The sequence below is a fragment of the Alligator sinensis genome, unplaced genomic scaffold (assembly GCF_000455745.1).
Source record: "Alligator sinensis unplaced genomic scaffold, ASM45574v1 scaffold550_1, whole genome shotgun sequence".
Taxonomy (NCBI): Eukaryota; Metazoa; Chordata; order Crocodylia; family Alligatoridae; genus Alligator; species Alligator sinensis.
This window is the reverse complement of record NW_005841980.1, coordinates 1,473,405-1,490,221: the sequence shown is the minus strand read 5'-3', so window position 1 is coordinate 1,490,221 and position 16,817 is coordinate 1,473,405.

Below are 16,817 nucleotides of genomic sequence, written 5' to 3'. Positions count from 1 at the left end.
CCTGCCCAGGGCAGGGGGTCGGACTCAATCTGTTGAGGTCCCTTCCGACCCGAGCGTCTATGAATCTATGTTCAACCCAGGCCTTTCTGACATCCCCTTCTTCTAAGCACTATCCATACACTTGTCCAATAGATAGCAAGTCCTTGTGGACTAAGAGAGGTCGAACCCAGGAAAGGCAAGTCACAGAGACGTGCAATGTTTCACTTCAAGTCTAGTCCAGCGCACGGGTCACTAGAATATCTCTACTCTACATGAATACTGATTGCATTGGCCACAGGGCTGCTAATAACAAGTCTGACAACCTGCCTCCTTTATTCGGCCTGCATTGTATAAGAAAATGGGCTCCATTGGGAATGATCTCTCTCCCATGAACTGTGGCTAGGTGGGGGAATATACTGACAACGACATCCTGACAGAGGCAGTAGTTCAGGTGAAACCTGGATGGCTTAGCTCCATTGAATCCCACGACTAAGGACACAGCATCTAAATCAAAACTTCCTTGATCTTCAGTGCTGGAGGCTGCAAGTGAGCAAGGAAAAGTGGAAAAAAGCCCTGGTTGTGCCTTGTTTGCATTTGCTTCCTGCTATGGTGTGACACAGGACTCTGGCCAAGATGGTCTGATACAGTAAATGGCAGGTCTTATATTCTTATGATGAGCCAACGATCCTAGACTCCTGTAGATACACCAGCATAGAAGCAAATCCCTAGGGGCTGGCTTGTCCTGAAACAATCAGGAGGAGACCACTGCTCACTTTTGAGATCTGTGCCTGGACAGCACCTAGCACCAAGGGATGCTGAAGCAAGACTGGAGCTCCTAGTTGCTACCACGCTATTCATTCAGTGCCTCCGCTGAAACATGGGAAGGTGGGAATATGAATTACTGGAGTGCTACAAAGAGTTGCAATGAATCTGGACTCGCACGGCAACTCCAACCAGGCCAAGGTATTTTAGAGCAATGTTTCTCCTGCTCTGTGTTATACAGGGCTCAACACAGTGCAAACAAGCCCCTCTTTTTTCTGCCCTTCTCCTTCACCAGCTGCAGTCAGTCTGCATGAGTCACGGTTAACAAAGCAGGCTAGGGAGGGGAGACTTGATAAAACTGGAATATGCAGAAAGGTAAAGGGCGGGTGCATTTTCTCAATGAGGTGCCTTGTGCTGACAATCTGTCTCAGGGCAGAGTACATTAGTCTCACATGCACTCGCTCTTTCGCACATTTATCAGGTGCCGTGCATTAGATAATAGATTCCCTGATGAACAACAGCATGGCCAGCATATGCTGCTCTCAGATAGGCACAGAGCTGGGATGTCTGGCTGATGACCACTTTTATTTGTTTCTATTTTTTTATTTTACAATGGTGCTTTCAGTCTCACCAACAAGCTATTCCCGGGGGGAAAGAAAGGAAGGGGGTGGTTGAAAGGAGCAGAAAATCAAGCGCTGTTGGAAGGGAAATGGGTTTGCTCCGCCGAATTGCTTAGTGCTCAAGCGGCAGCAGCTGAAGTCCTATTAGAAGCAGGATGGAGATGGGTTGCATGTCTTGCTCAAGCTGCCCTTTGGAGCAGATCCCAGCGGGTGGGATTATACCCTGGTATTTCCCTTTATGCTGCAAACCTGTGTCCTGTGCTGCATGTGGGTTTAAATCTAGGGGTAGGGAAATCTGCTCCCTCCTCCCAACACTTACTGGAGGGGGTAGTAGTGTGTTTCTAACGCTACAGTTCTCTCTTCTGGGCACTACTGGGAAGTGGGAGAGATCTGTGGCTGGGCAGAACTGCTGCTCAGCTACCCACCCCAGCTGGGTGAAAGCAAGGGATTTTTACCCTCTTATCATCAGCGGCTGTGGTATCTTGCTAATGGGAAGGCAGTGGGCTGCTGCCTGGGGTCCCAGTTGCTCTGGAGGAGCTATTGGGCTCAATAGTTGCTCTGGAGGAAACTACTGAGAGAGAATTTCTCCTCTGAAAAGGAGGGTCAGGAAGTGGGGAGGTAAGAGGTGAGAGTGCACTGCCTTAGGGAGTAAGCTTGAGGGGGTTTCTCTGAGCTGAGAAGTGGGAGCAAGTGCTAGGGGGACTTTAGTGGGAGCATGCATATGCTGGAGGAAAGGCTTTGGAGAAGAGATTTGAGGTATGGATAGTGCCATGGGCTTATGTGCTATCACTTCCAGGGCTGACACTTACCCCTCCTCAACAGCACACCTCACTTCTCATTTTAAAGCCACCTTTCCTTTAAATATGTGTATACAATACATCTCGAAGCAATTTGCCATTGCATCTGGGTATGCACGGAGCTGGTGATGCACGGTATTTATTTTTCTGTCCGGGACATTGGAGCAGGGGACCCCAAAGGCACAGCCTGGACCAGGAAAAACCAAACAAAATACAAGTGCTCTGCAAAAAGCAGAGCAAAGGGTGAGGTAGAAGTGACATGGAAAAATAAAGGCATGATGAGAAGGGAAGATGTGGTGCCTGGAAGGCAAGATGGGGAAAGTGCTAGAGGAGAGGCATAAAAAGCAGGTATGCATCCTCTCTTTTTTACTACCTTAAGCTTTGCTCGGTCTTTATTCAAAAGAGAGGTGCAAGGGTCATTTTGCTGCATGTCCTGGTGCCCTCTGGAAGGAGCAGCTGGGGCTGTAGTCAAAGACCCAAACTGAGGTCGGGGTTCTTGACACTGTTTTTTCTGGATGACCCCATGCAGGTTGTTTCATCTCCCTGGTGCAGAGCTTTTCTATGGGGTACCTGGGGACATCCCAACTGTAAGCTCACAGCCAAGCATGAGATGCAACATGCTTTGTCTTCACCTGTTATCCACACGTGAGCATGACCAAGGGGTCAAGCTGGGTCTCAGACCTTTGCTACTGAGGAAGACTTCCCATCTTCTGCAGGGCTTGGCAAGCACTTGCTGCAAACCAGCATGCAAGAAGAACAAAGAGCACGAAAGAAAATTAATATACATATCTTTCCATAGCCGGCATAGCTTTGGGATCTCTGTCTTCTTTTTTTATTGTTTCTTTTGATATTTGACAGCAGCAACAGCACATATCTCACTTCAAGGCTCACAGGTGAATGCAAAACCCTGGCATTGCTGCATTTGGCCAGCTATTAATATAACAAATTTGGTCTTGGAAACAATGCACTTGTAACCTATGCAGCCAGCAAAGTCTCTGTATAACAGAGAGGAAACCAGTTCCATTCCCTACTTAAAACTCCTTTTGTCCCCAAGAAACTCAGCCTCTTGATTCGTTATTTGTATTTCAATGGCATCTAGAGGCCCCGTTTCAGTAGACGTTGTGCAGATGCAGTAAGATTTGGTCCCTGCTATTGAAATGGGGAAGAGCAGGAGGAGAAATGAGATCAGGCAAAACCAAGAATAAAACTCGGCTCCTCTGGGTCTCCGCCAGCGCCCAAGGAATTCGATCCCGCTACAAACCCTGCGCTTAGCCTGAACCGTGAAACTCGCTCGTTCACTTCTGCTGCTACTATTGACAGAACTCACTCTCTTCACTCCAGGCATAAAATTCCTGGATTCCTGCCAATGTCCTTGTCCAGGGGAAAAAAAAAGGGGCATTTAACTTAGCATAATATAGAAGAGCCATTTCAGAAATTACATCTCTGTGGGAAGTATATACACATACACTTGATGTGTGGCTCTCATGGCCCAAAACAGCTTGATACCACTCCCATCCAGTTCAATGGCAAAGCTCCTGTTGACTGCACTGGGAAAAGCAATAGAAACTAAATATCTGTTTTGATGCACTCTGTATATCTTCTCTGAAATTCTACCGATGCCATCGGTAATAGCATCTCTGTTTCCCACGAAATGGGTTTTGATTTCATAGCCCTACAGGATAAGCAGCCTTTGAAAACACTACACTTAATTAGCTGTTTTTCCCTACTACATCACTGGAGAAGTGTATATTCTTTTGCTGTATTTTCATCCATGTCTTTCTTGGAAAAAAATGGGTTGGAAAGGAAAGGCTGTAGTTCTGCAAAACACTTAAGTACGCATGTTAGCCTTCATAAAGGGCACCAGATTGCCAGCGCTAGAAACCAAGTGCGGTGCAAGAAACTGAACGAAATAAAAATGCTGGATGGAAAACCAAGCTACTTACTTTGACCCTAGTCACCAGTAGCTATGCACCTTGGTGTCATTGAGGGAATTGTCCTCCGCATGTCCATAGCAAAGGAAGAAATAAGAGCCCAGCTCTTTGCAAACTGGCATCCAAAGCATAGCGCCTTGTCCAGGATCATCCTGAAAGCCCAGGGCAAATCTAGAAAAACCATCTGGCTACGGATGTTGTGGATACCAATAGTATAAGTGGGTTCAGAAAGGGGTTAGACACATTCCCAGAAGACGGGCCCACCAAGAGCTATTAACCACATTTCTTAGTGATGGAGGCTGGAAGGCCTCATAGTAATGGGTCACTTGATGCTCTTCTAAAGCATCCTCTATTCACCGCCATTGGGCACAAGACTACAACGACAGTGGGCCTAGACTAGGGGCGGGCAAAGTCTGGCCTGCAGGCCAGATTGGTCCCACAGCAGACTCCATTTCCCAGCAAGCCCCTGCCCACATCGCTGTGTCTAGTTTCCACGGAGATCCCAGGAGTGGTGGGGGGCCAGGGTTTCCATGGAGACCAGCCCAAGCAGCACTGGTAGGCAGGGTGCTGCACCAGGGCCAGGATCTTGTGGTGGTGATGCTGTGGGCCAGAGATGTGGCAGAGCTGCGGTCCGCTGCCCACATGCGCCAGGCAGGGGTGAGCAAGCGGTGGATTGTGGTTGTGGACCACGCCGTCACTGCTGCAAAATCCCAACGCCAGCCCCAGAGCAGCTCCATGCACCCTGCCAGCGCTGCTTGGGCTGGTCTCCATGGAAACCCTGGCTCCATGCTGTCATGGCCCTGCTGCTATGGAAACCAGCCGCAGTGACGTGGGCAGGGGTTGCTGGGAAATGGAGTCCAGCTGCTAGACAGATCTGCCATTTTGCCCATCCCTAGCCTACACCCAGCAGGAGCTACAAGCCCCCCTCAATGGCTAGAGGAAGGCTGGTAAATGTACAAGAAGTACATTTGTGGGACAAAACGTGATAAAGAGAAACAGGAGTTACAGGTTAAAGGTGCCAAGGGAGGACACGGAGCAGAGACCTCCAGTGAGCCCCCACTGCCCCTTCAATGCGTCTAAGGGGACACTGGATGCTGCCCAGTGAGTTGTGGATGGACAGGGGGAAAGAAGACAGGCCTATAGTCATCCCAGTCCCCCCAGCCACTGTTGGGCACAGGCTACTGGACTAGGAAGACCTTTGGTCAAACCAAGTTGACCCCCAAGCCCTTCTTCCACTTGAGACCAGTAGAGGGCATGAACAAGGTTACTCCAGTACTATTCCTCAAGAGGAAACTCCTACCAGGGTAAGAGAAGTGTTCACTGTCCGTTTTCATTCTCTCCGTGACTGCTGTGCCGATCCTGGCAGACACTAGGACGGAGAATCATGATGGAAAACCCCCAAAACCCGCTTCTTGGGGGATGATTTTAGTTCAGGCAAGCAGTGTAACTTGCCACAAAGCTCTCTGTTCTCCCACTGATGTGAGTGCAAAGGCCGGGAGTCGATAGGAGATGCCGTTATGAAACGCGCCATGCCTTGCACCCCTTCAGCTGCCAGGCCGTTCGGTGAAGCCATGCTGTGTGATGACCGCCTACCGGACCTTTCGGTGCATGGCCTGAGACACCGGAGCAGTTGTTTCCGCATTAAACTTTCAGTTGGAAGCTCTTGAACAGCTGTGACTAGTGGGAAGAAGATGCTTGTATTGCTTAGACCGATGATTCACTTTTTTTAAGTGGAGCGAGACCCCTGGTATTTCCACCACTTGCTTTGCTTCTGCTGAAGAAACCTGGTTTTAATAGGACCACATTGGAAGGCTTTAAGAATCGCACGCTGAGCATGCCCAGTGGATCCCCCACACTCGCACACCCCCTTTTTATTTTAACTTACAGCCAAGTAAATGTTCGCTGTGTGTAATGTCCAGAACCGCAGCGAGACAGGGCTGGACAAAAAATTAAAAGTCCTTCGGAGCAAGTCCAAAGCCTCTAGTTCATCCTTTTCAAGACATAGCAATGCACTCTTCCACCTCCATCATCTTCTTTCATGTCTTGGGTCATCCAGCCACAATCATATTTGCATTTACCTTAAAGAAAGAAGAACCCTTTCTTTTAACTATTTAACCCCTCTGGTTTTAGGCTTAATGTAAGTTTAGCTTCTTTGGCAGCCCACAGCTCCAGAAATGCAAAAGGATCAACCCCAGCATCATCCCTGTTCTAATTAGCCTCATTGCCATGGCAACCTTCGGGGGGATTATATTAGCAACAGCATGGCAAACTAATTGAACTGTACAACTTATTTTGCAGCTGGGGAATGTAAAAGTGAATCCTGCATTTAATCATGCTTACAATGCTGACATTCAAATCAGAAAGCTTTGTTGTATGCCCCGGGAAAATGACAGACAGTCCTTAAATGCAGTGTTTCACTTTAAAAGGGGAATATGTTGGGGGAAGGGGGAGGCGGGAGCATTCCTTTCTTGGCATTTAGATGAATGTTTAATTTAAAAAAAAAATGCCTATAGGAAAAATCACATCTTTCATTTAAATCCCAAGTGAAAATAAAGTGCTAATAAGTCATGATGCTTTCAGTGCTAGACTGAGAAGCCACATTCTTCCCATTCATCTTGAGGTTATCCAAGGACTCTTTCATAAAGGACGTTGCAATGGTGGAAGACATGGCTTCCACTCTCCCTTCTACTGCTTTATATCCCGGGGAGTTGAAATCTGTGTTAGCTTTTGTCTGCACGTTGCCATGGCTACAGGATCATTTAGATGCTGTTGTTTTTGCCCCCTGTGTGTTAGACACGTTTAGTCATGTGTGGTAGGTATCATACATGCATCACAGGTGTACACTGCAGGTATGAATGCACTGTTTCGTCTGGATGTCAGCTGCCCAGCTTGGCCTACTCTGGTTACAAGATCTCCCCATTTTATCAATAGTTTTCTGCTTTTAAAGTCATTGAATCATAGACAGTCAGGGGTGCAAGGGACCTCAAGAGGTCACATCTAGTGCAACCCCCTGCTCCAAGCAGGACCAACCCAACTACATCATCATCCCAGACAAGGCTTTGTTGAGCCGGATCTTAAAAACCTCCAAGGATGGAGAGTCCACCACCTCTCTGGGGAACCTGTTCCAGTGCTTTACTACCCTCTTAGTTTTTCCTAATATCCAACCTCAACTTCCCTTGCTGCAGCTTGAGCCCATTGCTCCTTGTCCTGCCATCTGCCCCCACTGAGACCAGCCCAGCTCCATCCTCTTTGCAGCCCCCCTGCAGGGAGGTGAAGGCTGCTATTCAATCCCCCTCGGTCTTCTCTTCTGCAGACCAAATCAGCCCACTTCCCTCAGCCTCTCTTCACCAGTCCTGTCCCCCAGCCCCACAACCATTTTGGTTGCCCTCCACTGGACTCTCTCCAACTTCCTATATCCTTTCTGTAGTGGGGCCCACAGCTGGACACAGGACTCCAGATGTGGCCTCCCCAGTGCCGAATAAAAGTCACTGCCCTTGATTTGCTGGCACCACTCCTACCAATGCAGCCCAGGATGCCCTTAGTCTTCTTGGCACAAAGGGCAAGACCTGAAGAGCTGAACAAATAGATCCTGAGTGAGGAACACACAAAAAAATGATTTCCTAGTTTGGGCTTTGTATGTAGGCAGCAACCCAGTGCTATGATGCATCTCGTTCAAGACAGGATGCAGGAGAAAATACCAGCCCCCACGGCACTGCTCTATCCCCACAGTGGATAGAAACATATTAGACCTGAATGGGGAAATGGTGGGAGGCCTGGGACTGCCCAGGAAATTCAGATTTCAGTCGGACACAGCAGGCTGAACATTCCCTGAATGAAACACAAAGCTTCTGGATATCGCACTTTCCGTTTCAAATGCTTTCATGGCAAAACCAGCGTGGACGTTTTGACTTACCGTTCAACTCAGCTCTTCCTTCTCCCCCCCGGTTTTTATTTTTCTGTGGAAAGTTGAAACTTTCCACCCCAAAGTGGCCATTTGGATGGACAATCTCAGACCAGCCCTAGGAGTGGATGTTGCTAGTGTTCTCACGTGTAAACACGCTTCTGCGTGTGTGTCTGCAGTGGGAAAGGGAAAGTTGCCCAACAAGGGAATTAAAGTTTTATCTCTTTTGCAACCTTATCGGACTAGAATAAGAGGTGCATGGGCTAGTGGGCAGAGCACTGGATAGGACTTGAAAGACCTGGATTTTCTTATTCTTGTTCTTGCTGATGACCTGCTGCATGAGCTTGAGCAAATAAACTGTGTTTTTCTTTGTATTTGGTCTCTTAGACTGTAAGACCTTTAGCACACAGATCATGCCGATGTACCGCACCTAGCACAGTGAAGCCCCAGTCGTAATGTAGGCGTACTTAGGGTTATCGTTTGCATACTCTCCTAGAAGACGGTGTGTGAATCCAGAGGGCCATTTTGCACACCACATACTCTTCCTTCACTTGGGGCTGCAAAGTTAAATTACCATGCAGATTAATAACCTGATGGGGAAATGGGTACAAAAGAAGGGGTGGACGCATGGCGGGGACTCCAAATGGCTCCTTCTGGAAGCTGTTCACAACCTTCAAAAGATATCAGGAGTGATATTATCTACTCTGTATTACCCTCTATCAAGGTGAATGACTCTGCTCCTGCAGGAGACGGGGAAAGGAGGTGGATCCCTTTGACAGCCAGGCTTGAGCATGATTATTTCGTCAACAGATGGCAGCAGCGAGATACGGCAGGTCGTAAGCACTGATTAGGCCTTGCGATTTGTTGCAGCCAGTGATGAGGCAGCCTAGCTGAAGGAGAGAAGGCAAAAGTCCTGAGTTTACAGCATGGAAAATGTGCCCCGAGCCATGGGCCACGTGACATGCAAGTCCCCTTGGCAGTGCAATGAGAACAGCTTACCATCGTGGGTGAAATGGGTGTCCCTCCTAGCTGCCCCCCAGTCCCGCTGTGGTGTGGATGAGCTCCTAAAGTGCTTTCATTTCCATGCAAAGAACACAACCAGCTCCAAGGTGTTTTTGTGAAGCAGAGAAGCCATCTCACTGTATACCTTAAAGGCACAATCAAATCAAGAGGAAGGAGCAATTGCTTTGTGTCCTCATCGAAGGCAAGGTGGAGATGTCCAGATCCTGCACTGGCGCTCGTCTATGTGCCAATGGCATAGTAACTTCCAAAGGGCCGGGTCGTACCCCTCCAATATGCCCTGAGCTGGGCTGATTTGGGGAGCAGAGCACGGGATGAGTTATGTCTCACGGGAGATGTGTCGTTCTTTCCACGTCACTCGGCCACTTCCTAGAGGCTTTAACTCCTACGCACCCACCTCCCACATTGGGCCAGCGAGTTGGGAGGGACGAGCCAGGGCGTCTGCATTTCCCAGCCCTTCTCCCACCCACTCCCTGGAGGGACCGTCCTCTCTTCTTCCTACTGCAGCTGAAGTCACCATATGAAGCAAGCAAGAGTGGTCCTCCTCCTCCTTGACTTTTCCACTGCCTTCCTCTAATGGCCTTGATTTGAGTGTCTGGGGTACGCGTCTCGGAGTTGGTAGCATGGCTCTACGAGGGTCTTGGTGAATGACCCTGGGTGCATTTTTTTTCTCCTAGAAGCGACTCAGTGTCCCTATCCATGACACAGGGACAAGGCCAGTCCATCTCTGAAAACCACCTTGAGTGCAAAGCATCTTTATGGACAATGTTTATAAAGAGAGCAAGGAGATCCAGACACCGGGCTCTCTTTCCAGAGAGTTAAAAAGAAATCAGAAAAGGAATTGTTTAAACGAAGCATCTCTGTAACTCTTCCTTGCAACCGTTGGGTTTGGGAGTCTGGGGAATCATGAACATGACGGAGGCCTTAAAAAGTATGAAAGAAGTGGCAATTTTATCCTCTCATTGGGAACCCTGGGATGTCAAGGGAGTGCTGTCTGCTTGCCAGAGGGCCCCCAAACCCAATACCGACCTAAGGAAGCGAGGAGACAGAGGGAAGGCAGCAGCGTGCCCATTTGTACCTAAGTGACCCTTTAAAAGAGGATCCTTTTCTTTTCACTTCCTGAGCGGACCCTGTCATGCAGACGTACGCCGAGACGAGCTAGCAGAGCGGCGCGGACCAGACTGCTTCCCAGACAAAATGCCGGGGACTTCCCGGTGCGCTGGAGGGGGGAGAATAAAAAACCCTCTTGGGGGTCTGAGATTTATCCGAGCAGCAGCACGCTTCCCTGCCGTCCCTCGTTGCAAGCTGTGCTCTCTTCTTCCTGCTGCTCAAACAAATGGCAAAGGAAAATAAACAGTTTAAGCAGAAATCGGCCCATGTATTACAAAGTGCCGGCCTCAGGCTTCAGCGCTTGAGAGGCCTCTTGGGGCTCCTGCTTCTGACAAGCCTCTTTTACAGTTACCTTGCAGGGCTTGTTCAAGGTAACAAGGTCACTTGGCCTGAATAGCTGAGGCAGTTAAGTATGTCTGCTCGCTCCCCTTCAGCCCCAGACCAGCCAGGCCGGCTCTTGCACCCATCAGGACCCCTGGGAGTTGGTCCATCTAGTGGAGATACCTGGGGAGAAGTTGCTGGCTTCCCCACTGCTCCAGGCAGCCTGGGGAAGGGCTGGGTGGACCTGCTGGCGAGCAAATAAATGAATAGGCTTGACCAAGATGTCTCAAGAAATGGGTATTTCTGCCAAACTGAAACATCGGCAGCCCCTGCTTCTTCCTTATCTTCTGGACCACTCCTAGAAATGAAGGCATGGTCAAGATGCCCACTGTAGGGGCTGTATACTTGCTTGTCCAGCTCCCAAGGCTTTGCTGTCTGCCTGCCTCTGGGATTGGGAGGCTTAATTCTTGGAGACAAGGCACCCAACTCCTGGGGATGACCTTGAAAACCTCAGCAGTGCTTTCCCTCGAAGGATGACATCCATCATGCATCCCTCTCTCAGACCCCATGTCTCCCGGCACCTCCTCTGCAGAAGACCGGTGACGCCAGGCAGGTCAGCGCTCTCCTCGGCTGTTGAACTCCTAGGAAATAAATGAGACGTGGCTCGCTGCAGGAGCGTTGTCAATTCGGAGAGCTGCAAGATGCTGCGCGTTGGCTCCAAAGTGAATTGGCCTTTCAGCTCTCAGGTGGACAGCTCTGACCTTTTGCGAGGCTGAAAAGGAGCGCGGCAGAAATTGTGATAAGGGGGGGAAGTCATCGCTGATTAAAGCAGGCTGGGAGAAAGAGAAAGCCCTTGCTTCTGGGCGATGGAAGATGAGAAGGGGAACGAAGACGTAGGTATACATTGCACACTCGTTATAACGCTAATGGGAGTGTGGCATCCGGAGCTGTGCATTGAAACGAGATGGAGAATAATTCATGGGTTTTGGAGACTCTCTCATGAGGTTTGGGGGGGGGTTCGTTTGGGATGGTGGTAGTCAGCACGGTAGCCTTCATTCCCAATGACGTCGAAACCTCTTTATAACCCCATTCCCCAGCACTCGTATGGCTTGTCTCCTGCACGCCAGCCACACTTGTGATAGCCACATTAATACCCAATTGAGTTCAGCGGGATTAGTGTTGCTATACACTGACTACCCAAGGAATTATTAATGATTAGGGATATTTTTGAGGCGTCTGCTTTTGTTGCCGTACAATGCGCGGCGCGAGCGGCCTCCCTGAGCTGTTTATTGTTCCACCGTAGAAAACAAGGCTTTAGAAACTGAGAGGTTGAGGGGGGCGAGAAAAGAGAGCGTGCATATTATATTCAGACCGTTTCCACAGCGACATTTCATAATCACAGCTCCTGCGATGGGAGGGGAGGCGAATGCTTCAATGCAAAGGCTGGCAGAGGAGGGACGTCTTTGCAGAGGCGTCGGGCGCCCCAGCACCGACGGATAGCTGCCCGGAGCAAGAGGGGCTCGGTAGGGCGACCTGAAAAGCACTATGGCTGAGTGCAAGGTCTGCACGAGGGCTTGAAAGGCACGATAATTGTGGCGCTTCTCCTACCCTTTCCCTTAAGGACTAATATTTATAAATAAATAAGTGGGATAGCAGCTTGTTAGATATAGGGCTTAAATATCTGCCTTTCTCTTGGTAAGAAGCGGGGAAAAGGAGGCATGCGTCTAGAAATGGATCTCAATGCACCTGTTGAGAGAGGCAGGGATTTTATGGGTGAAATGTATTTTATCGATTCTTTTTTAAATTTTTTATAACCTTCCCAAACTTTCAGGGTTATAGCCCGACGGTGGATTCTCAGCAGATGGGGATGTATTCATTGATAAGGAGAGGCCTGATTGCAACGAATAGGGACAGGTGCGTGGCCAGCTCTACGAGCCAGAGTTTCGCTGGGGTAATTAGTAAAGCTCCATTAATTCCAAAGGTTTTGTGGATGTGCGCGCCCGGTCTGCTCCAGGAAGGCTCTTCCTATGTTTCCATGAGCGAGAATGTGACTAGCGATTAGGAGGAGAGGAGGAAGCAGCTAGGACTGCAGAAACCATGACAGCAAACCCCTTAAATTGTCCAGGATTTTCCTTTATTTTCTGGTTTTTTTCTTCCCCCCACCCTCCTCGCTTTCCAATCTTCTGCCTCCTTGGCTCCCAGCTGCTGATGACAAGGATTTGCTTACAGCCGAGATCATTGGGAGGACTGAAAATTGATATTTCTTGTCCTCGACTCAGTTACTTTGAGTTCAAAGCTTTGATTCCTTTGACTATTAGGAAGGCCAAGATCAGTCACCCTAAAGCTCAGCCCACGTGTTTATCTATCTTGTGTGTTTGCAAAGCAGCATGGGAAACTCCCTGCCAGATGGTAATGACGGTATCTTTGCAAGGCTGTTTGAATTGCGGCAATTGCTGCTGCTGCTCCCCCCCTTCCCTAAATCAGCATCCTTTTATCTTCCTCATTTCACATTTGTTTTCTGCACAACTTGGGTTTGATGCCAGGAATTAGAAACACGAGTTGATTCATATAGCGATATTAAGCTACATAATCACCTCGGTCATTATTTGACGGAGCATTTGCAGCCTTGCAGGAACTTTGTGCGAGTGAAAACTTTCAAGCTCGTCCGAGCATTTGACAGGACTATTGATAACGGGGATTTGTGATTAAGTTACGTGCCCTCGGCCTGGCGTTCTCACTGTAAATAATCCTCCCGCAATACTTCTTTCGACCGTTTTTTATACTTTATTTGTTTTTCCATTCAACCAGAAAATAACAAGTCAGTGCAATCTGTGGCGATAATCTAAGGGGCATTATGTATTCAAGCAGCGACGAGCGTATTGCCAGAGGGTTTTGCCTCCTCCAGGGAGGCTTAGAGAAACATCAGGTGTTTTAATAGCCAACACAATCCCGTGCAACAAAGGGAAGAAAAGAAAGCCCCACCTACAATGCTGATTTATGTTTGAGACTAAGCAAAAGCATAAATGAAGAGCAGGAAACTCTGTGTTTCCATAAGGGGTTATAAATCAACCGTTCATGGAAAACAGAGTACTAGCAACCACCTCCGTCTAAGGAAGGGGATGCATTTTGGGTAGTACGGTCAGATCCCTGCAACGGGGCTCGCGGGGTACCTGCAGCACTCATCAGAAATGTATTTATAGCACCCGCCATAGGTGGATCCACTAATCTAGGCCTATAAGTGATGGCTTATATCAGGCCCAGTCTGCTCCAAAATGCCCCTGGCTAACCAGACCCGTAACAGGGAAACAAGCCATTTGTCGGGTTATGAGCCGGAGGACCGAGCCGTGCAAACAGACGCACGGTGGGTTCGTATAGATGTGCACGAGATGCTGCGTTGTGCAAGTGTGATGCCATCCAGATGTCAGAGTGGACCTGCTGGTTTGCTTTTGTGCTCTGTAGGTGTAAGCCGTACTCCCCAAAAAGGCACACCCTCATTTAAAACAGGCCCCCTCATGCCTGCCTTTTGCAACTACACGCCAAAATGCAACAGCTTCCCTGTTACGATAAGACAGTATTCACCCCAAATCCTGCAGCATTTTTACAAGAGTGATCTGAATTATTAAGAGCCTGTTCAGAGAGAAACCCACTGCTCTGCCTGCAACCATCAAGAGCAGGAAGGCCTGAGAGGAGGATCAAGCTGGTTGCAGCAGGGATCCTTGGTGATGTGCACCATGGCTGCGGAGGTGCCTGGTTTGCCCAGGTGTATTGGGTGCACGTCTGTCCGACGGTCAGGGATCCCTGGAGTACTCTTTATAACAACGCAGGAACAGACTCTGGTGTCTGTCGAGAAGGGAGCCAGCATCCGCACCTCCCTGCATGGGTGGGATTTGTGACGTCTCTCTATCAGGATCAGTCTCGGCATCTGCTGCACTTCTGGTCCAAGTGATAGAGGGTGACACAGGCATGCTTCTCCTTCCACTGTGTAAACCTAAAGAAAGTCTAGTAAATGCTGATTGAATCCACCCTGGAGGCCTGTAGACTTGTCCAGACAGGGTACTGGCATGCATATCAACTAACTACACGATAGCTGTTAACGCCAGCTTTTTCTCCCAAACTCAAGTTGAATGGCATTCTTGAGGAATGAAGCCTTATGGTTTGGGTCAGCTTTTGACAAGCTGGTAGCTTATGAGGGTCCCATGGGGCACTCAAACCTAAAGCACTTCAAGACGTTTTGCAGTTGGTCCTAGGTTTCTGAGATGGGATGGCTTGGATGAGGAGAGCCAGGGACTGCACTTGCATCGCCTTGCCTCTGGCGTAGCCATTCGTGGCAGTGCGAGCATCAGTCTGCACCCTGATGCCCACTTGTATGGGTTGTGCACTTCTCCAAGTGCAGACAACTCCGGTATACAACACTGCCCCTTCACTTTGGTTGCCCTCTGGCTGGTTGCATGACAGCAAGAGACAGTCCCTGCCTGCTGGAGATGTGATTATAACCAGTATAATGTCCATTTACCAGCTGCTCCTTGCAAGCTTCCAGCTTGAGTGCGGCACAGCAGCTCCAAAGCCAGCTTGACTGACATGTTCATCCTCCAGTCCACTTCCTGACTTAATTATCCCAAGGAAAGCAAGGAGTTATTCCTTATAAATATGGTAATACGTGGATTGCAATGACGACAAGCATTTTCTACACCGCTCATGCAGAAAGCCAGTGTCTTCCAGCACTCTGTTCACAAATGCCACGCCAGGCTAGCAAGTGGTTAGGGAACAAAATCCTGTAGTCTCCAATCATCAGGTCCCAAATGGTGCTACCCTCACCCCAAGGATGCTGTCAGCATCATTTTTAAACCACCCTTATCTTTGGGCCAGAGCGGCTGCTACGAAGGTGAAGAGGAACTCATGCACCTACCTGCATTATAATGTAAAAATAGCCCATGTCCTTAGCTCCGTTGTTTCTAGTGGAGTAATACCAGAAAGATTCATTCTTCGTGTGAGGTTGGTGTTGGGGTGTCCCGGTAAGACTTATACCTGGGAATAAAGCTATTTGGGACAGGAAGGTGTGGAAATGTACCCAAAAAAGTAATAGGCCGTGGGCTTTTGTGTCATTTCTGGAATATCAGAGCTCTTCATTTTACAGGTATAGTTGCTATTTGCTTTGAAACTTTTTCATATGACAATTGTGGGTCAAAGAAGAGGCAGGGGGTGGAGGGGTGCTCATAGTCTCCCTCAAACCATGACTCCTCTTTGTGGATCGGATGCACAATCCCATTCCCCACGGTAGTTAATGTGAATCTGTCTACTGATTTAAATGGAGAAAACATATTTACTGCATATATTTCAGGGTGAGTCACGAGCACCAGGAGAAGAAGGGTCCATACTTCCCAGGTCTCACAAACTGAAGCAAACCCTGAAACTCAGAGCCTCTTTCTTTCCTCTGGACTCATTGCTGGAGATGGTGGTAGAAAGAAACCTCTCTGATGCACCCACGCTGCTTCTGCTACAGAGTCTGGAGAACTGGGTGGGGGACATGCATCAAAGGGTCCCTAGATGTAGCTATATATTGCTTTCCGTTGGCAGAAGTCATCTCCTCCAGGGTTTGGAAATGTAGTCGAAAGATCTGATCTGAAAAGTTGGCGAGGGGAAAGCACTGACATTTGGGGCCAGAGGAGTGGAAAGAGGTTGTAGGACAACCCTGGTCCAGATCTTCAAGCCCTTGTTCTGTTTCTGCTTCGGTGGGAGTTCTTCCGAGTAACGGCTGAGTAAGAAATGAATAAGGAGCTGCTTATCCGGCTCGTCGTCACTGCGTTTTGAAACTCCATCTGCCGACTGCAGCCCCCAGTTACCTTTGGAAATAATGCAGGAGCCCTGAAGAGCTTGCAGGAGGTGCCCAATACATTTGCTACGTGTCTGCATAGGTGCCAATGCACAGATCTATTGCTGCATGTGTGTGGACGTGTGCATGGGTGTGCAGACGCCTAGATTCTGGGTGTGTGGGCATAAGTGACTGTAGGTGTACTTAGGATTATGGTTTGCATGCTCTTCTAGAAGACGGTGTGTGAATCCAGAGGGCCATCCATGCTCTCGTGCCTGCTCTAATACCTCTGCACATTGGTCTACGTTCAGGAGCCAAACCAAAGTGTAAAGGATGGGCTAGCCATCTGCTTAGACACAACTGTAACAGCGAAGCATTGCCTGTCGCTCATCCTTTCCTCCAAACTTTCCTCCTCCTGAATGCGTTCTCGCAGCCCGACGCTCCCTGACCCTCCTGTTTGCAGACTTACATAATCCCCAATTACAAAAGTGAGGGGAGCGGCTAGGTAAGAAGAGAAAAAGCCGCGTCTCAAATGAAGCGACACCATTAGCATTCATTTATGCGGAG